This window comes from Chlorocebus sabaeus, chromosome 12 (genome assembly GCF_047675955.1).
Source record: "Chlorocebus sabaeus isolate Y175 chromosome 12, mChlSab1.0.hap1, whole genome shotgun sequence".
NCBI classification, from domain to species: domain Eukaryota; kingdom Metazoa; phylum Chordata; class Mammalia; order Primates; family Cercopithecidae; genus Chlorocebus; species Chlorocebus sabaeus.
This window is the reverse complement of record NC_132915.1, coordinates 17,466,464-17,489,451: the sequence shown is the minus strand read 5'-3', so window position 1 is coordinate 17,489,451 and position 22,988 is coordinate 17,466,464.

Below are 22,988 nucleotides of genomic sequence, written 5' to 3'. Positions count from 1 at the left end.
CTCTTTCTACTTATTCTACTCAGGGTTTTCATAACTTACTGAATCTGTGTATTAGAGGCTTTAATCAATTTTGGAAAATTTTTGGTCATTTTATCCTCAAATATATCTTCTGCTTCTTTCTCTTTCCCATTTTCAAACTTGAAAAATGCTTTTGTTCAACTATTTCCTCATATTGCACAAGCCTATTTATACTTCTACTTGCGTTTTTCCTCTTTGTCCTCTGAGAGTCCAGATGGTTCTCTAACCACATTTTCTGCTAATAAATCAATCTATTAACTCTTAAGTTTAGTTGTACTTTTAGTTTTAGACTGCCCATTTTATTATTTTTATACATTTCCATTCTTTGATAAAATTCTTTATTTTTTCATGTATTTTCTATCTTTATTTCCTTGACCATATTAATCCAAATTATTTTAAAGTCTTTGATTGATAACACAAATATCATGTTCAAATCTCTTTCTATTGTCTATTCTTCTCTTTTAATTTTAGTCATATAATTCTCACTCATGGTATGTTTAGAACTTTTTGATTGAGTGTTAGTCATTTTATTTGTTTTATGCTTTCTCAGTGGTCAAAATATTTCATCCTAACTGAAACTGAAGCTCTTCAAATTACAAATTGTAAAATGCTGTCAAATATCACAGATATCACAAAATCTGGAAACAAAATTAAAAATTTGACTACAACTTGGCATATCTCTGAAAACTTTTTCCCACTTTTTAGTAGAAATTTTTATGTAACAATTGCTTTATAATATTCCTATAGATATACTAAGGAATAAATGGTATATTTTATATACATAGGTTTCTTTTATCATGGCTGATTAGAATCTGCTTTCAATTATTAATTCAGAAAAGTTTCTTTCGGCTTCATAATTTATTATCAATAATGTCTAATTATTATTAGTTGATTTTATATTTGAGTCCTCTATAGATTACTTTTTCATAAATACTGTACAGTTGCAAATGCATTAGTAATTTCAGCAGCACTACATGTTTATGCAGTATAGGAATTCTGATACAAGTCTCATCATACACACACACACACACACACACACACACACACTCCATTATTGATCAAGTATATTATTGACAGGAGAAAATGTCTGTTTTTACTAAGCATTGATGAGAATCAACCTTTTACTTATACTTTATGTCTGATGATTGAAATAATTTTATCCAGAACAGCTTCTGGATTCATACATTTCAATTCTTTTTTTCGTCTTCAACCTCACATGCTTTCAGAGGTATAAAGTGTAGGGTGTATGTTGCAAGATTGCCTTTGTCCTTGTGCCTCCACATCTTAGTGCCAGTTAAATCAGTAGTGTGGGCAATAGAAGTGTTTCTGGAAGCCATTCCAATAATAGAACAATAAACACTTCATTATACATGGTAGTGTTAAATCACATAATAGACTCAACTCAGACTTTCCTTTAGCCAGATACCCAAAAAGCCTATGGCCATTCTAGTATGACCCAATACCAAAGGAACACGGTGGAGATGAATTTGGAAAAAATAAGACAGTGTCCTATCTAATTAAAGTTAAAATGGATCACTTTAATTTTTTTTCCAAAGCATATGATTACATGAACTAATTTCTGGAGCTCCTTCTAGAATCTAATAAGGTGCCTATAAAGTGTGGATCTCTGACAGTTAAGCCTCATTAGCTCCAAGGCAAACCTGTCTATTATATAAGATGGTTGGGAGGAGGTAAGAGAGAAAAGTTATAAAAAGAATGATGAATCATTAGAAATAGACAGAAGTTTTTTTTTTTTTTTTTTTAAATAAGAAGGTAAGAGTAACTTGCTGAACGAAGAGACTTGGATGTCACTGAAGGAGATAAATATTAAAAGGAACAAAATAATTACAAAGAAAACACCATTGGAAAAAAATATTGTGCCAGGTAATATTTTTGATCACTTATTAAGTGACTGGTCCTATATTAAGCAATTTAAATCCATACTTTGATTTAACCCTTATAGAATATATGTGAGGTTGATGATTATTTTGTGCCTAATTTTTTAAAGTAGAAAACTAAGGCCTAGGTAGGCTAAGTAACTTGCCCAAGATCCCATAGTTAGTAAGCGGTAGCCATAAAGTTGAACCTGGATCTGTTGGATTCATTGTTCATTCTTTTAGCTACCTCAGAGTAGAAACACACGAGAAACTAAAGGCCAGGAAAAAATGAGGATATTAATTACAATGTAGAATGACCAGCAATATATGAAATATGTTTTATTTTTGATTTTTAATTATCACTATATTAGCATATAAAAATCATCTACTCCCATTGTTGTTTTGTGAAATCCAAAATAATACTTTTTTTTCATTAATAGTATAACTTTGATGCAGCAGTAACAGTTAACCAAGATGTATTTATTGACAAATATTAAGGACCTTTAGTAATTCCAAATTATGATGCATGCGAAAAATGATGAGGATAAATTAACTAATGTTTGCAGAGTTTTTTAAATATTAAAAGGATCCCTAAGATTTTAGTATTATACACAATATTGGTTAATTATTAATGGCTTGGGAGGATCAATTTTAAATTTTCTGATCTTAGTGCACCTAAATTCACAATGATGTTTTACACATTGACTACGTGAATAATGAGGAAAAATTCAGTCAGAAAAAAAGTCTATTCAGACTATTAACTTTTGATTTGTTTTCTAAGAAAAATGTATAGGTAAATTTTACTCCCTGATTAGGGAGATAGTCGTGAAAGAGAGCAGTATTAAGAATTAAGAGGCAAGACTGTTAGCCCCCACATCAGACAAATTATCCTTATACTGCCTGTCAATGTTGTTAACAGAGACTGTTATTTTCCTAATCCTCATGATCCAAATGATTTCTTTTTTTATGTTTCAGGGCACAGCAGGTGAGAGAGTGGATTTGTTAAGCTGGGTGGGTTTATCCTTCTTTTATGTGTTTGTTCAATTTTATGTTCATTTACTTATTGTACACATATGGCAATAGAAGCTGCTAAAGCAATCACTGTTATCCTGCAAAATAACAAAGCACAGAAGCAGATGTTATATTTCTAAGATTTTTTTTTTTACTCAGGATTATTATGATTAAAGATTCTTTCCTTCCCTCCCCCTTTGAAGGAGAACAGGGGTTGCTTTCTGGAGGCTTTCTAATGACTTAGGGAAAGGCTCCAATATCCTCACGTTACAGCAATCCACCCCAGGGGCAAACCACACATGAACGTTATGAATTTATTTTATTTTTCAAAATTACATGGATGAAGAAAATCACCAAAGTGGCATCATAACAGGTTTGTTGTAGTTGTATTAAGTATATTGAAAAGGCAAAACACAGCACCTTATTTCAAACCGAGAAAATAATTATGTACGTCTAAGGCTGGTCTTAGAGAAAGAAGATTTAATTCACACTGGGGCAAGAGGTTAGCTTCTGTTTTCAGCCATGTGACTGTTTCAAGAATTAAACATTATGAGTAATATAGGAAATAGGAGGGATAGTCTAAGATAGGCAAGCATACTTTGCATTAGGAAAGACAATCCAAGGTTTAAGATTTTTTTTCTTTTCTTCTTTTTAAAGAAAGCTGCCTGATATCAATAGAAAAAGCTAGGTTTGATTTTTCCTTTCTTTCTTTCTTTCTTTTCTTTTCTTTTTTTTTTTTTTTTTGCTTTTTTTACTTTGGATATTTGACCTCTAAGCTGAGATGACTGAAACTTCCTTCTTTGAGATCAACCTTTTTGAAATACTGTTTTCCTCTCCCTAAGGGCTATTTATCTTTTGATGGTACTGTCTACATTCCTCACCAAAAGGCAAACATTTGTCCTTGCACTGAACTCTGAGGTCTCCTGATAAAAAGGAGACTGAATAGACGAAGCATTAAAGGCCAATATGTTTGTTTTGCTCTCAAAGTGCCTTGATGTATATGTATGTGTTGAGAGAGGGGAGTGGGCTTGAGGGCGAGGGGTAAATAATTTGTGATGCTGTCTACCTATAGGCTTAGAAGTTTACAGGGGTATTAGGACAAGCATTACTATTAGCATGAAGAGGAGAGTTGAACTCAATTGCAACAGCATCTAGCTAAACACATAGTGCAATAAGTAAATGATACACATTAGTATTGTGTTCAACCCTTCTCCCTCCCTGTTCGTGCTAATTGGAAATTTCAATCCATTTCAGACAATCAGCACAACTGTCAGTCATTTTCCATAGCACAGCTCTTCCAGGAGGAAGAAATGGAATACACGTAAAAACAGACCTCAAGTCACAGCCCATGTGTCTTACATTTTTATCCGATCACTAGTTGACTTGCAACCCATAGGGAGTTTGCAAATTTGCTGCACATTAGGATCACTTGGGAAATTTTGAAAAAATCCCCATGCCCAGGCTCCTCTCCAGATCTACTAAATCAGATTCTGGAGGTAGGACCCAGAAACCAGTGTCTTTTAATGCTCCTTAGGTAATTCAAATGAGCAGCAAAATTTGAGTACCACTTCAATAGGGAAATAAATTTATTCCACATGCATAAAGTATGGACAATCCGTATAGCAATATGTATTTCTTTCTTTCTCTTCTCTTCATTCTGTTTATGTTTCAAATAAGGTTTGATATAGAATAATGAGGAGCAAGATGACTGACTAGTGTTGCCAGGTGCTGGTCCCCCACAACAAAAAGGGACCAGAACAATAAGGAACTATACCTCAAGTGGAGTGATTGAGAAAGTATGCTGGAGAGCACCAGGGAGCAGTGAAATCCCTGTGGAGTACAGAAGCCTAGGACAGCACCATAGAGAAGGAAGGAACACAGTCTGCCTCTGCTGCACTGTTTCCCCTGCCGCAATCAGCTTTGAGTCAGGGAAAGTTATTCTACTAGGAAGAGGTAAGCTGGAGACTCCCAGCGGTCTCAATAGCTACCAGAGATGCCAGAAATCCTTGCTACAGGACAGTCCCTCAGTCATTACACGCCCTAAATACAGTTTGTAAAGTTGCTGAAAGTTCATGCAGCAGCATTGCCCCAGAGTAAGAGCCTAGGTTGTGTAGCCACCACTCCTATGACCTAAGCTGCAACAACCAGGTGCCATCTTGAAACTGGACCCACTGATAGAGTGTGTCCTGCCCTGGGGGCCAGGAGCCACTGCCTCTATTCTTGAAGCTCCACTGTTATTCTACCATGTTCATATGAGTGCTTATAGCACCACGAGCCTGGCTTCACTGAGCCTGCACCCCCATCCCCAAAGAACAGGTGGATCTGCACAGCAAGGCAGCTGCAGAAAAGCCAGTCAACCCACTGTGCCAATGCATACCCATAACAAGCCTAACAGAGCAGCAACTGCCCTGTCTCCTAGAGCTACCACCACATAAGCAACCTGCTCACTGCACTGTGTGCACCTGCACCAAGACCGACAACCAGTCTGGCGTCAGCTCTGTCTGCTGTAGAGACTACCACACAGCTGGTGGGCCCAATAGTGAGTCTGGTGGCAGACTCATCTCCCTGGAGACATTGCCACACAGTAGTCTGGTCATGTGTGCATGCCTGGCCCAAAAGCCAGCTCAGCAGTGGCCCTGCTGCCCCAGAGAACCCATCATACACCCTGCCATCCTATCACTCCTGAGTGTGCCCAGCCTGACAACCAGCAAGGCACCCCCACCTTCAGAAAAATTATACCACTGAAGTACAAGCTTGCAGAGGCTAGTTCACTGAGGTAATCACAGACATCACCAACAAAAATTACAGCTGAAGAAACTGCATAGGGCCATGCTATTGAGTCCACCTAGTTCCAAAGCCAAAGTACCGTATCCAACCAATACCCTTAGGACCCTGTAGATGTACAGAATAACTATACCTCTATGAAAGTTATTCCATAAAATTGGAAAAAGCTACTGTTCTATTAAATGTGTAGCTATCAATGTAGGAAGACAAGAAACATTAAAAAGGAAAGAAATGTAACATCCCCAAAGAAACATAGTAAGTCTCTAGTAACAGACCTTGAAGAAAAGTATATTTACAGATTGCCCAAAAATCTTCATAATAATTATCTTAAGGAAACTCAATGAGATACAAAAGAATACAAACAATAAAATCATAAAATACAATTTATTATATGAATGAATAATTTAGCAAAGAGATTAATATCATTAAAAGGCACCAAACAGAAATCTTGGAGGTGAAAGATTCAATGAATGGAATAAAAAATATAACTGAGAGCTTCCACAACCAACTAAATCAAACTTAAGAAAAAATTTTCAAACTTTAAGATAGGTCTTCTGAAATAATCCAGTTAGAAAAAAAAGAAATAAGAATTTTAAAAAGTAAGAAGAAAACGCAAATTCATAGACACATACAACTACCAAGATTAAGTCATGCAGAAACAGAACATCTGAAAAGACCAATATTGAAAGAATTGAATCAGTAATATGATGTATTCCATCAAAGAAATCAAAGACCAGAACCTAATGACTTCATTTCTGAATTCTGCTAATCATTCAAAGAACTAATATCAATCTTCCTCAAACTATTCCAGTAAGTTGAAGAGGAGGCCACACTTCCAAACTCATTTTACAAGGCTGCAATACCCTGATTCTGAAGCCAGACAAAGTCACAAAAAAAAAGAAAACTGGAGGCTAATATCGCAGATGAACATAGGTGCAAAAACTCTCAACAAGATACTAGTAAACTGTAGCACATTAAAAAAGTCATTCACTATGATCAAGTGGGATTCATCCTAGGGAATGCAAAGATAGTTCAACACATGCAAATAAATAAATGTGACAGAGGAAATCACCAGAAAAAAATCATTTCAATAGACACAGAAAAAGCATTTGATAAAATGCAACATCCTTTAATGATAAAATCACTCAACACAGATAAGTTACCTCAACACATCAAAGGCCATATACAACAAACCCACAGCTAACATATACTGAATGGAGAAAAGCTGAAGCTCTTTCTCCAAGAGTAGGAGCAGGATGAAGGTCTCCACTTTCACCACTGTTGTTCACCGCGTACCGGAAGTCCTATGGTGTCTACAGTAATTAGGCAAGAATGAAACTAAAAGGCACACAAATTGGAAAAGAGGAGGCAAAATTATCCCTATTTGTAGACAACATATTATATATAGAAACCCTAAAAACTTTGCCAAAAAGCTGTTAGAGCTAATAAATGAATTCAGTGAATTAACAGAATACCAAATCAACATCAGTAGCACTTCTATATGCTAACAGTAAACTATCTGAAAAAGAAATCAAGAAAACGATCATTGCATATCCACATGTAGAAGAATGAGACTAGATCTCTACCTCTTACCATATACAAAAATCCACTCAAAATGGATTAACAACTTAAATGTAAAAACTGAAACTATAAACCACTAGAAGAAAATATAGGATAAATCCTTTATAATATTGGGCTGGGCAGGGACTTTTTAAATAAGACCTCAAAAACACAGGCAACAAAACAAAAATAGACTAATGAAATTAAATCAAACTAAAAAGCTTTGCACAGCAAAGGAACAGTTAACAGAGTAAAGAGACAATGTACAGAATAAAATATTTGCAAACTATACATCTGACAAGGGGTTATAAATCAGAATATATAAGGAACTTAACAGCAAAGCACAAACAACTTGATTTAAAAATGGGCAAAAGACCTTGATAGACATTTCTAAAAAAAATACAAAAAATGGCCAACATGTGTATTAAAAATGTTCATCAGTAATCATCAGAGAAGCACAAATCAAAATCACAATGAGATATCTCACACCTGTTTAAATGGCTATTTATTCATTTTATGTAAAAGTAATTGTGTTTTTGCCATTACTCTGCACCAACCTAATTTTAAAACAACATAATCAACAACAATAACAGAAGATAATAAGTGTTGGTGAGGATGCGGAGAAAAAGAAACACACACATGGTTGGTGAGATTATAAAGTAGGGCAGCTATTATGGAAAACGGCACGGAGGTTCCTGAAAAAATTGAAAATCAAGCTACTATGATCCAGCAATGTTGCTCCTGGGTATATATCCAAAAAGAATGAAATCAGTATGTTGAAGAGATGTCTGCACTCCTATATTTATTGCAGCACTATTTATAATAGCCAAGACATGGAATCAACTGATTCAACAGGTGAGTGGGTAAAAATAGGGGCATACATACACAATGAAATACTTTCAGTCAGAAAAAGCAACGAAATCCTGCTGCTTGTGACAATATGGATGAATACGAAGGACTTTATATTGAGTGAAATAAGCCAGACACAGAAAGGTAAATATCCCACGATCTCACTCATAGGTGGAAGCAAAACAACAACAACAAAAGATATTATAGAAGTAGAGTAGAACAGTGATTACCAGAGATTGGAGAGAAGAGCGGGGATGGGAAGATGGGGACAACTTGATCAATTTGTACAGGGTGATAGTAAGATAGGAAGAATTCTAGTATTCTATTATACAGTAGGGTAACTATGGTTAACACTAAGGTATTGTACATTACAAAATAGCCAGAAGAGAGGCTTTTAAATGTTCTCATTGCAAATAAATAATAAATGGATGAGGTTACGGTTGATTACCCTTATTTGATCATTATATACCATGTACATGAATGGAAATATCAAATTCTACTCCACAAATATGTAGTTACAATGTGTGAATTAAACATTTTTAAAAATTAGTTTCCAATATAAACAAACAGGTGCAAACAAGAACAAAACATGTTTTTCCCCTACAAAAAGTAGTTAGTGATAGTATAATCTGGATCCGGTAAGGGCTTCCCCCATTAGTATCTTAATATTTCAAGCCCCTGGAACGGTGGTTCTCAAAATGTGATCACCTGACCAGCTTTAGCAGCATCACCTTACAACCTGTTCCATACTGAAACGATCGAGCCCTGCCACAGGCGTATAGAATCAGCAACTCTGGTGGAACCCAGCAATCTGTGCTTTAAAAGGCACTCGAGGTGATTTTCATGCACTCTAAAGTTTCATGCCCTGGTAGAGGACCAAGTTGTTCTTAATATAGGTCATTACTTGGTAAGGAGGCTTATCACGGCCAGAGCAAAGATTTGGACTAACTAAAGCTATTATGACAGCACTTGTTGCAGTAGTAATAGAGAATGCCTTTTCTCCATTTCTTGGCAGAGACTGGTATCTGAAAGTAGGAGTGGGGATATAAAAATGCTTTCCATTTCAACACAGTCACCAGCTAACATGACATTTAGAGAAAACATGATCGAGGTTGGACAAATCACAGTGCTAATTAAAATTAAGCAAGTACGGACAAAATCTAGACGTCCTTACCCATTTTGGGGGAGGTAAATCTGATTGGGTAAAAGATCTTATTATTAAAAGATCTTTACAGCACATCCCTTCTGTTTATTTATTCTCAGTTTTAGCTGGACATAGGAATCATCTGGGGAACTTTAAAATTACTAATATTTCAACCCACCAACAGAAAACCAGAAATTCTGATTTAATTGATCTGGGATGCAGCCTGAGCATCAGGATGTTTAAGAAGCTCTTCAGGTGATTCTAATGTAAAGCCAAATTTAGAAACCACTGCTTAAGCTTTGGTGCTTAAGGATTGCTGCTACTTCTTTTAATCTAGCCTTCCTGTGATGAGATCCAACTGTAGTTGGGGCTTGTTTCTTTTACTCTCTTACTATAAGACAAAACTGAACTCAGAGCAAACCCTGTGTGCCACACGATATAGCTGGATATCCAGAAACATTTGGTTATTTAAGATATATACCATTTAAATCAGGGGTCCCCAGCCCCTGGCCCACAGACTGGTACCCATTAGGAACCAGGCTACACAGCAGGAGGTGAGTAGTGGGCCAGCACGGGAGACAAGCTTCATCTGTATTTACAGACACTCCCCATTGCTCGCATTAACACCTGAGCTCTGCCGCCTGTCAGTTCAGCAGCAGCATTAGATTCTCATAGGAGCTCAAAAGCTACTGGGAGCTGTGGATGTGAGGGATCTAGGTTGTACTCGCCTTATGAGAGTCTAATGTCTGATGATCTGTCACTGTCTCCCATCACCCCCAGATGAGACCATCTAGTTGCAGGGAAACAAGCTCAGGGCTCTCACTGATTCTACATTATGGTGAGTTGTATAATTATTTCATTATGTATTCCAGTGTAGTAATAACAGAAATAAAGTGCACAGTAAAGGAAATGCACTTGAATCATCCGGAAACCATCCTCGCCAACCCTGGTTCATAGAAAAATTGTCTTCTTTGAAACCAGTTCCCAGTGCCAAAATGGGGACTGCTGATTGAAATAATATGACTGATCTGTTAAAACCTAATATATACATTGAATTAGTATATTTTCTTTTGAAATCATTTTAGGAAGCCATATCTCTAATCTAGTGGTCTTGTCGTTACATAAATACCTGGGAATTTTGTTTTAGTGATTTCTTTTTTTAAAACTCCAGGGATTAAAACTGAAATTGCTGGGTGTTATTTGAACTGGGGTCATGAAAATCTCCTGCTATCAGACCTTAGCTACTATTTAGCAGCTTATTTAGTCTTTCTGACACAAACCTCACTAATCTTTTCTATGCCTACACTGCTGCTATTTTAGGCTGGACCCACTTAAATATTTGTTAAAATGTTGTAATACAGATTCACAAGAGGTTACAGAGAATGATATGGGTAACTCGGTGTATGCATCACCCAGCCTTCCCCATAGCTGACATTTTGCGTGAATGTAGTATATTATCAATACCAGGAAACTGACATTCATACAGTTCCTAGAGCTTATTCAGATTGTACTAGTTCTACGTGCTGTTTTAGTACATTTGAGCCACTAGTGTCTACCTATGCTGATCTATGAGGTAGATCAGGTCCTCATCTACCCCAGGTGTGAGGCAGAGAGAGCCTCACCGCTGCTGTCACTGCTTTGCATTAGGCCACTCTTGCTTCAGGTGCGGGGTGAGGCTCCACTGAAGCTACTACAGCTGTGGGTCACAAGGCTGGACCCTGCTTTAGAAATGCTTAGATCTGAATACATAGCCTGAGTCTTGCAGGACCTCTGTCTTTGTTAATATTTTCTATTGCTGTCATATAACTTACTGTTCATTTAGTGACTTAAAAATTTATTATCTTACACTTTCTTATGTCAGAGGCCTGACAGATCTCAATGGGCTAAAATAAAGGTATTGGCAAGGCTGAGTTCATTTCTGAAGGTTCGAGAGGTGAACTCCTTTGCTGGACTTTACCAGCTTCTAGAAATCAATTGCAGTTCTTAGTTCAGGGGCCACTTCACTGTCAAAGCCAGCAATGTTGCATCTCTGACCATTCTGCTACTGTGATCTGTCTCTCTCCCTCCGTCTCCCTCCCTCCCTATCCCTCTCCCTCCTTCTCCCTCTCCCTCCCTCTCCCTCCCTCTCCCTCCCTCTCCCTCCCTCTCCCTCCCTCTCCCTCCCTCTTCCTCCCTCTTCCTCCCTCTTCCTCTCCAGATGGGGATAGTTCCCTGCTTTTAAAGACTCAGACTCATGTGATTTGATTTGTTCCCTGAGATAATCCAGGATAATCTATTTCGATGTAACTTTTACAATATCTGTAAAGCCCCTTTATTTTTCCATATAAGGTAAAATATTCACAGGTTTGGGGGACTAGGGTGAGGATGTCTTTGGGGGGCAATTATTCTGCCTATCGTACCCTCAATGAGTGGCCATGAGAAAATTATTGAGCTTTTCTGGTTTTATTTTCCTCGTCTATACAAACTGTAGAAGAATATCTAGTTTGTATTAGGAAAATAAAATAGCATACAAGCAAAGAAAGCAACTAGCACAGAAAGTAAAATTTCATATTTTTCTTTCACATTATTCTCCAAGTACATTCACTTGAACAGTTACATTTTTTAAAACAGTTAACACATGTTAGGGTTCAGGTGCTATGGGTTGTTTGAATTATCTGAGTTGCAATTAGCTAAACACAGATGTAAAACATTTGATTTTTTTGTCTTATGTTCTTTATCCTCTCCTCCTGTTAAATCTATAAGCCCTTGTCTAGCTATAGTCAGAGCTTGTTACTATTTAACCCTAGTTCAATTTCAGTTCTCTCTACATCTCTATTATGTGTCTAGAATTGGATATGGTTGTGGTTCTTAACCCTAGTTGTACATCATAATCATTTGAGGAGTTTTCAAAAAATACTGATGCCAAATTCTTATTATGGATATTTGGAGAGGGACCTGAGAACGAGAAGCTCTGGCTTGTGGTTTCTGGAGCCTTATTATTGTCGACACTGAGTCAAATCATTCGAGAGATCATTTCTGAAAAGAATTTCGTCCATCATGACCAATGTTCTTCCTTTGCCAATTTACTTGATTTGTTCTGATTTGAAAAGCAGCAGCAGTTTGGCCCCTGAATTATATTCTTACGCTGTAGAATTATATCTTCAAATGCTCATTTCTTTTTCCTGTTCTCAGCCTCATGGACTCACATCCTTGGGCAACTTTTAACGCAACACACTGTTCTACTTACAAACTCAGCAAGTCAAGATTCCCACTGATGAAAACAGACCTTCTAATGGGCACCCCCCTGGGATTATAGGTCAGTTCCAGACCTATCCTATGTTAGCTGAAGCAGATACAAGTGGTGGTGTATTTTTGGCATTCTGCCTAGTCAGTTGTAGAGAGAATAAGACAAAGTTTTATCTTTTTAGGTGTCATCTGAGTGAATAGGCTCTTCCTCTCCAATGCCTGCTGTGTGTAAAATTAAAGATAGAATGTTATCTCCCGGAGGGACCAACCAGTTCAAATAAATCAAACTGCCCACTAAAAGATGAGGAACCTGCGGCTGAAATGGTTAATTTTACATGTCAGCTTGGCTAGGTCATGATGCTCAGATATTTGCTCAGACATTATTTTGAATCATTCTGTGAAGGAGCTTTTTTTGGGTGAGATTAACATCTACCTGGTGGGTTTTGAGTAAAGCAGATTGACTGCCATGTTTGTGGGACCCATCTAATCAGCTGAAAACCTTACTGGAAAAAAACCTGACCTCCCATGAGCAAGTAGTAATTCAGCTATCAGACTGCATTCTGCCAGAACTGCAACTGTTCCCTGGGTCTGCAGCCTGGTGGCCTACCCTGCAGATTTTGAATTTATTATAGTTCCAAAATTGTATGAGCTAACTCCTTTCTCTCTCTGTTTATAAACTTTCTGTCTATTTCCCTGCTGTTTAATACAGCAGGCCACATAGATAAAGGGATGAGTCCAAATTCACCCAGGTAGAAAGTAGCACAGCGAGAACAAGAATTTAGTCTCATGACTCGTTGACTCACAGTCTCTTATGAACACTAAGCCAGCACTGGAGTTGGGAAACTATGGCCAACTGATCAAATTCTGCTTGGCTCCTGGTTTTGTAAACAAAGCCTTATGGAACACAGCCAAACTCGTTCATTAATGTATTGTATATGGCTGTTTTCATGCTAAAACAGCAGAGCTGAGCAGTTGCAACAGAGAAGTATGACCCACAAAATCTAAAATATTTACTCTTAGCTTTTACAGAAAATGTGTGCTGACCCCTGCCCTAGAATGGCATCTGATTCCTGACCACTCTAAGGGGAATAATTCATGCACATTGGGTCAGATGATCAATTTCATGTTCTGCTTAGGTCAATGATCTCTTAAATTGTATTCCTCCCAGGTGGCCAAATTGGAAAGGAATAGCTGAAGACATGGAGATGTATTTTGCCATGTCCGTTCACCTTGCGTTGCTCCCTGTGGTTCTCAGTAGTGGTCTATTCTAACCACCTACCACTCATTTCTCCATGGCTCTGGCTTCACCTACTTGGCAACAGATCTGTTTTTTCTTCTATCCTGGATGACCCATTCTGTGGACTGATAATCGAAACGATATCTTACTCTATATAATTTGTCCTTGATATTTTCTATCTTGGGGTCTTCATGTATGTCCTAGTTGGCCAGTCAAACCCTGTCTTTTGCTACTACTACTAATACCACATTTTATAGAGTGAATTTGGCTGAATGCACTGACTTATCCATTTAGAAACCATTTGTGGCCTATCACTAGGTTTTAGCACAGGTGTAGAAACTTGGGTTAGTATCTATATTTAAATCAACCTAGTTGGCCAAAAACTTGTTGTTTACTGCTTTACTACGTAAACAACTTCTCCTATCTTTCCACTGATGTCAAAAGTATAATTTTTTATTGCTTAAATTATTTAGAGAATTAGAGTCTCCATTTCAGGGAGCCTTGGAATATGGAGACTTAGTGTGACATAACTATTTTATGATATTATTTCTAAAATGTTGAGTTAGGCTTTGAACTTTGGCCAAGAGAGGGCAAAAAAGAAATTGAAAAATTAAGAGTGGGAAAAACTTCTGATGTCATGAATACTTAATAAAGATTTCATTTTGATCAATAGTTTAGGCCACTGGAAAATAACTGACAAGTTTTTATTCCCTCCCCTTAGTGATATTCTATTCTTTATCTTTTTTTATAATATAAAACTTAATCATTAAAATGTGCAGAGCCCTTTTTCATTTATTAAACAAATCTATATCTAGATGAAGGTAGAATTTACTTATTACTAGAGCCTTGGACTTGTGACTCCAGCTCTTGGACTTGTGACTCACTCAGGAAAAGTGAGTCACAGAGGGAGGCTCTCTGACCCTCACACATAACAGGACATCACTCACTTTTATCAGCCAGACACCATCATGGGGGCTGTTTGCCTGAATTCTCCTTCCCAGAATGTGGGGTGTCTGTCATGATTCCAGTGGATTTCCATTTTCCTTCTTGATTAAAGTTCAAGAGTTTATGCATCATCTTGCTATTTCCAACTGGCTGAGTCTTGCTAAAAGCCTCTAATCTGCCATCTTGGGGGAAAAAAGTCTAGTAATTATCAGAAATAGCTTTCAAAAAAGCAATTGCTTCATGTAATTTGGTACGAGGAAAACTTTTGTTAGGATTCTACTGGCTGTTTGAATTATTCAATTTTGGTTAGAAAGCATGATTTTTGTTTTGTTTCCTTCCTAAAGAGATCTGCAACTTTTCAGATCTTATATTTTATTCTACTGAGAGGATGATATAGGTTTTTATAATTGGAAAAAGTAGGGCAGATTGAGTTCACTCAGATCACACTAATGAAATAACTGTAATTAGAACACAAGTTTCCAGATTTTCCTATCCTGTGCCTTTTTTTTTTTTTTTTTTTTTTTTTTTTTTGTGGGTGTGCTGTATCTTGGGCCTGGCAATAATCATTTTTGACCTTTACCTCTCCAGGCTATTGTTAAGTGGTTTTGAGCTTTGTTAGCTTTCTTATGGGTTTGTGCTAAATTGCGTTCATAAAGTAGGCTGAATTCCCCAGGAAGTGTGATAGCTATAATATTGCATTATTACTTTAAAATGTGTTGGTTGCTTTTTATTTTTCTTTTCTTTTTGTCCAAGTATCTTGAACTTAAAGAATATATTATCCAATATGAAAGATGTGTATCTGGTGAAAAACACTAATTTAAGGGAAGAAAATTTCAGATGATTGTATCTGTCAATCCTTAAAACACACGGAGCTTCATTAGTAAATCGACCATCCTCAGATCTTTCTCTTGGAACAGGTCGCATAATCGGCCTTCGTGTTGATTTCTCATCCCCTTCTTTAGAGACAGAACAAGTTAGAATAATTGGCTGGTGCAGGAGAAGCACAAAGAACTTTCTTATGTATTTGCGATTTATCTCTTAATTGGGGTTGGAAATAAGACTGGAGGAATGAACATGAAACTTGGAAGTGCAATGGGGAAAAAATATTGTCTTTAAAATATTCTTTCAATGTTGATCCAGATGAAAGAAATGATAAATATAACGTTGAAGAGAGTATAAATGAAATAACGTGGTTTTTGTGTTAACACGAGTGTGAAATTATTAAAAATATGGAAAAAATATTTTTCACACAGACTCAGGAGCAAATGAAACTGTAAATAGTCTCTGCTTTTAGAAAACCTTTTATGTAGCAGTAATCATGGGAGGGTAGAGGCAATGCATCAGGGCATAGGTGTTCAGAGCAAGGGGAAGGAAAGAGAACAAAAGGAGAGAGGATATTTTTAGAGCTGTCATTTTGAAATTTACCTGCTTCTGCTTCAGTGCTGCTTTGCCACCGTATTGGTCCAGTAGAAATCTCTCAAAGCGGGAGCAGCCGTATTTTAAAATAATAGGATTACAGCAAGTGACTTTAATCAAGCTCTCCTTAGTTCAAGTGCATGAAGGAGAGGGTGGTGAAAGAGTGACGCCACAAGAAATTGTTCACTAGGAAAGTTTTCTCCAAACCTCATCAGCTGGGAGAAACTGACCACTAAAGGAAAGCAAAAACATTGAAAGCAGGACGACAGAGTATAAGACCTGTTTAAAATGCAACCTGTATAGTATTGGTCACCTGCTGATGATAGCTTATGAAAACAGCATTGAGTAGAATTTATCAGTCCTGGTCATTCACAACAGAGACAGTTTCCTGGGTAATAGGGTCTGGGAGGACTAGAACTGAACATTTCTGGTTCAGGATCATATGCTTAGAGCTCAGCACACTTGATACACAGTAGACTTAAAAGTGAATGCTTGTTGATCGGCCAAATGAATAGATGTGTGTTTCACATCTTATTTGCTGGTGCTGTGCCCTACACAGTGGAGTTTTCAATGTCAGACGGGGAAAGTCTTTTCGAAGTCAATTAGCATCATTCCCCATCTTGTGGATGAAGATTCTACATGCTAGGACTTCACATTGCCATCTCAGAGGCCTCACAGGAATTTCTCAGTCCCCTTCCCTCTCCCACAAATGATTCTGTATAATTTATAATGTATAGGCTGGCCAGAACGCTGCTAATCTGTGATTCCAACCATGTCCCAGTGATTATCAAGGCATAATCCACATGGATTATGGATTTGAGGGCCAAAATATTCCTTAGTATTTATTGCTTTGATTTAAAATGAACTACTGAAAATAAAATAGCTTCAGAAACAATAAGGCATTTCATAATTCAGCATGCAATCTGAGATATGGGGGTTATTTGAAACCTACAGCGATAAAGTTCCCACTGCTATTGAAGTTACTGTCTTTAAACAAAAGATTCTGTATTAGTAACATTATTTTTTGCATGATATTCAAGTTAATTTCCTTTTATCTCTAAAGAAGCAATGAGGAAGTTGGTATGACTCCCAAAGGTAAATAATCCTGTTTTGTTATGATTTCCAGCTACTTAAAGATGGGAGAGACTCAGGACATTACAATCAGTGTGTAATGTGTGGCAGGTTACAGTATGAATTTTATGGATATATTTTCTGAATATGTAGCTCTTTTTGAATTAGGGTAGATAAATGTTTTGTGACTTTGGAGTACTTGGAGTTGTATACTGTGGTTTTATAGTCCATTGTCTTAGGATAGAGATAAGCTAGAGTAGTTCTTGTCACTATAAAGTACTATCAAGTTGATAGTCCGTGCTTACTTACTAGTATATGACACAATACCTTCTGAGAACAAGGAGAGGAATACTTAAAGAAATTACAACAGATAATGGAAATTATAATATATTCCTAACATAATATATAATTATAAAGCTAACAAATAATCATAGTTGAAAATTTGAAAATTTCCTAAATGTCAATAAAACTTTGAGCAAATTTGACAATGTAAAGTTGTCCAGGAATATTAATGCTTTAAAATTTTCTAGAACTTCAGACAACTCTGCTTCCTAAAATTGTATTCATAATATTTTATCTTAATGAAGTGTTCATCGTGTGGGCACACACTCACACACACATATATTATTCTGTTAAAAAAATAGAAAGACATGCATATTTCTGATGTCTCAGACAGCTAAATGGAATATGAAATAGGGAAAAGTCAACAAGCAGAAAAAAACACTAAGTAGCATCTTCTTAATTGCTTACAACAGTTCTGCTGATACCTCATTGTGGATAAAGTAATTAATGGGGAATCTAATTCAAGAAAAATGCCCAAACTTCAAGCCTTTTTGAAGCCAAGTATGTTTTTCTGCAAAAGGAAAACATCCATTACCACACTTCCTTAATACCTGCCAGAGAGAGAGTACTGCATATAGCATTAGATATGCCAGAAGGAGGGTGCTTTCCACACTGATTGTCATAAATGACTTTGAATCTCTACTTCCATATTATGGTAATTTTAAACCAGTATAGGTTTTGAAGACACTGTATCTTAATTTTTAGGGCTACAGGCTCTCAAATGGCTTTGATATGATAATTGTTTTGACATTCCTCAGGGCAGTAAAAATATAATGACCTGGAAGTATCATTACAGAGCAGGAAAGTATTGATTCTTTGTTTCCAGAGTGGAGTGAGAGTTGAAGAGACCCACAACTTAGTGAGTGAGAAGGGAATATGTTGTTAGTGAAAAGCCAGGTTTAAGTTAAGGCAAAGAGGCATGAGGAAAGAATAAACTGGTATAGCATTTAAAAGATCAAAAATCATATCTGTTGGTGGCTCAGGCCTGTAATCCCAGCACTTTGGGAGGCCAAGGCAGGCGAATCATGAGGTCAGGAGTTTGAGACCAGCCTGGCCAACATGGTGAAACCTCATCTCTACTAAAAATACAAAAATAGCTGGGCGTGGTGGCAGACGCCTGTAATTCCAGCTACTCGGGAGGCTGAAGCAGGAGAATCGTTTGAACCCAGGAGGCGGAGTTTGCAGTGAGCTTAGATTGCACCACTGCACTCCATCCTGGACAACAACGTGAAATTCTGTCTCAAAAAAAAAAAAAAAAAAAAAATTCCGTGATGTAATGTGTAGTGCAATCTTCTGAAACTAATGGTTTTTATATTGGAAAGAACCATAAAGTTTGGGATAACAACCCATTTGAAGCTGGATTATTTCAAGGAAAGGATACGTCGTGATAACCCTTTGCTACAAATATCTTGATAACTCCCTCCCAAACTCTGTTGTAGAAACTGCTGATTTAATGACAGCTTGAGATGCACACTGACAGCCAGAATTTATCATTCATTTAACCATTCAACAAACAAGTAGTGCTCATTTTCTACTGCCAGTCACTATTCTAGGCTTTGGGGGTTCATCAATAAAAATTAAAATGAATAAAACCAAAAAGAGTCAAAGTTTCTGGTCTTCATGAAGATTATATTCTAAGTCTCATGATAGATTGCTAGTTAAGAGAGATGTACGTAAGTTTTAACCATATTGGGTCATCTCTGTAATATAAATGCAGCAAGGTAATTTTTTTAAATGTATGTGGGGAACGGGGCCAAGATGGCGGACTAGCAGTGGTGTGATTGGAGGTTCGCACCGGAAAGAACCAAAACACCGTGTGAATCCTGCACCGGCAACTGAGATAACCAGGTTCTGTCATCAGAACTGACTAGGCGGCTGGTGGGACCTACGGAGAGGAACAGGGTGGTGGGTCAGCCCACCTGAAAGCCACACAGGGCAGGGGAGCCCATACCTCCAGACAAGGGAGGCGGTCAGTGAGCATGCGACCCAGCCTGGAAAACCGTGCTTCTTCCATGGAACTGTGTAACCCATGGATCAGAAGATCCCACTCACGAATCCGTGCCACTGGGGCCTTGGGTTGCAACTATGGAGCTGGGCAGATTCTCAACAGCCTCTCTGCTAGAATCTGCCTAAGCCTACCGAGTTCTCAGGGGGAGGGGCAGCCATCACCACTGCTGCTGCCTGCTGTCTAAACCATCTGAGCTCCTTGTGGGAGGGACAGCAGCCACCACCTCCATTGTCTAAGACAAAAGAGCTCCACGAGGGAGTGACGGCCACAGCCACTGGTGCTGCCAGCTGTCTAAGCTGTCTGAGCTCCCTAGGGGAGGGAGAGCAGCCAAAACCGAGGCTGCAACCTACGTAAGACACTAAGCTACATACGACATAGCTGTAGGCCGCACTTTTCTCCTGCTGGAGCCAGGGAGGCTGGACTGCTTGGTCCCAAATGTATTCCTTATAGCGCAATACACTGGCTGTGGCCGACTGCAGCCATATTGCCTCTTCAGGCTGCACCCTGACCCATCCCTCCTCACTGGGCTGGGCCCATTACAGGAATTCCAGCAACTCCAGCCAGGGACTAAGGGATAGAACTCTGATCTCTCTGAGCCTGAACGCCTAGTGGGAGTGGTGGCCATAGTCTCTGTGGGCCATCAGACTCAATCTTTCTTCCTGCTAACTCTGAGGAATCTGGACAGCCCAGATGAGTGGGTTTCCCCCAGCATGGCACACTACTTCCATCAAGGGAAAAACAAAGTTCTTTATTAAATGGGTCCTGGTTCCCATGCCCCTCAACTGGGTAAGACCCCCGCAACAGGGGTCGCCAGACACCCTATACAGGAGCTTTCCTACTGGCGTCAGGTTGCTGTCCCCTCGAACTCAGAGATCCCAGAGGAATGGGCAAGCACCCATCCCATCTTTACTGTTCTCCAGCCTCCTCCGGAGACATCTCCGGGGCAGGAGTGAACCAGATGAATAGGGCAAATGAAAGAAATAAAGGGTATTCAGATAGGAAGAGAGGAAGTCAAATTGTCCCTGATTGCAGATGACATGATTGTATATTTAGGAAACCACATTGTCTTGGCCCCAAAACTCCTTAAGCTAATAAGCAACTTCAGCAAAGTCTCAGGATACAAAATCGAGGTGAAAAAATCACAAGCGTTCCTATACACCAAAACAGACAGCCAAATCATGAGTGAACTACCATTCACAATTGCTACAAAGAGAATAAAATACCTAGGAATACAGCCTACAAGGGACGTGAAGGACTTCTTCAAAGAGAACTACAAACCACTGCTCAAGGAAATAAGAGAGGACACAAATAAATGGAAAAACATTCCATGCTCATGGATAGGAAGAATCAATATTGTGAAAATGGTCATACTGCCCAAAGTAATTTATAGATTCAATGCTATTCCCATCAAACTACCATTGACTTTCTTCACAGAATTAGAAAAAACTACTTTAAATTTCATATGGAACCAAAAGAGAGCCCGTACAGCCAAGACAATCCTAAGAAAAAAGAACAAAGCTCGCTACCTGTCTTCAAACTATACTACAAGGCTACAGTAACCAAAACAGCATGGTACTGGTACCAAAACAGAGATATAGACCAATGGAACAGAACAGAGGCCACAGAAATAACACCACACATCTACAACCATCTGTTCTTTGACAAACCTGACAAAAACAAGCGATGGGGAAAGGATTTCCTATTTAACAAATGGTGTTGGGAAAACTGGCTAGCCATATATAGAAAAACTGAAACTGGACCCCTTCATTACATCTTATACAAAAATTCACTCAGATGGAATCAAGACCTAAAATCTAAAATCATAAAACCCTAGAGGAAAGCCTAGGCAATACCATTCAGGACATAGGCTTTGGCAAAGACTTCATGAGTAAAACACCAAAAACAAAGGCAACAAAAGCCAAAATTGACAAATGAGATCTAATTAAACTAAAGAGCATCGCACAGAAAAAGAAACTATCATCAGAATGAAGAGATAACCTATAGAATGGGAGAAAATTTTTGGAGTCTATCCATCTGACAAAGGTCTAATATCCAGAATCTAGAAGGAACTTAAATTTACAAGAAAAAACAAACCCATCAAAAAGTGGGTGAAGGATATGAACAGACACTTCTCAAAAGAAGACATTTATGCAGCCAACAAACATGAAAAGAAGCTCATCATCACTGGTCATTAGAGAAATGCGAATCAAAACCACAATGAGATACCATCTCATGTCAGTGAGAATGGCAATAATTAAAAAGTCAGGAAACAACAGATGCTGGAGAGGATGTGAATAAACAGGAATGCTTTTACATTGTTGGTGGGAGTGTAAATTAGTTCAACCATTGTGGAAGACAGTGTGACAATTCTCAAGGATCTAGAACCAAAAATACCATTTGACCCAGCAATCCCATTACTGGGTATATACCCAAAGGATTATAAATCATTCTACTATAAAGACACATGCACACATATATTTATTGCAGCACTATTCACAATAGCAAAGACCTGGAAGCAACCCAAATGCCCATCAATGATAGACTGGATAAAGAAAATGTGGCACATATACACCATGGAATACTATGCAGCCATAAAAAAGAATGAGTTCATATTCTTTGCAGGGACATGAATGAAGCTGGAAACCATCATTATCAGCAAACTAACACAGGAACAGAAAATCAAACACTGCGTATTCTTACTCATAATTGGGAGCTGAACAATGAGAACACCTGGACGCAGTGAGGGGAACAACACACACTGGGGCCTGTCGGTGGGGGTGAGGAGAGGGGGAGCATCAGGGAAGATGGCTGGTGCATGCAGGGTTTAGTGCCTAGGTGATGGGTTTGATAGGTGCAGCAAACCACCAAGGTACCCGTTTACCTGTGTAACAGTCCTGCATGTTCTGAGCATGTATCCTGGAACTTCAAGTAAAAATTTTAAAAATTTACGTGTTTGACATTCCTACTCACTTTCACACCTGTCATTGCTCCCTCTGTGGAAGGGAGAATCACAGAGAACAGAAATGTGAAATCTCAACTATTCAAGTTAATTTTTCCAACTTCCAGTGGAGACAATAGTTTATTTGTTAAGATTTGTGAGTGTCAAAGAGGTAGCTTTTGCAAAGTGCAGCCCAAATGTATCTATATAGCTTTGGAAATAATATATTCTATAATGATAGAAGAGCTGATTTTCCTTCCCTAAACTTCACTAGGTTGGAAGAAGGTACAGGAAAGAAATCAAGATACTGGAACATAAGTGAGTTCCTCTGAAAGGGAAGCCTGACACTTTAAAATGATGTAGATAATTCTAGATATATTTTAAAGTAGGGAAGACCAATGCATTCTTTCCAATCTTGTGCCCTGGGAGAAAGCAACACATTTTCTTTGAGGATTGAGAGGCTTTTATTTGTTGCACTTTGTCTTTAATAAACTTTATTGAGGAATCATTTACATGCAATAAAATACATATATGATTAGTGAACAGTTAAGTGAATTTTAGCC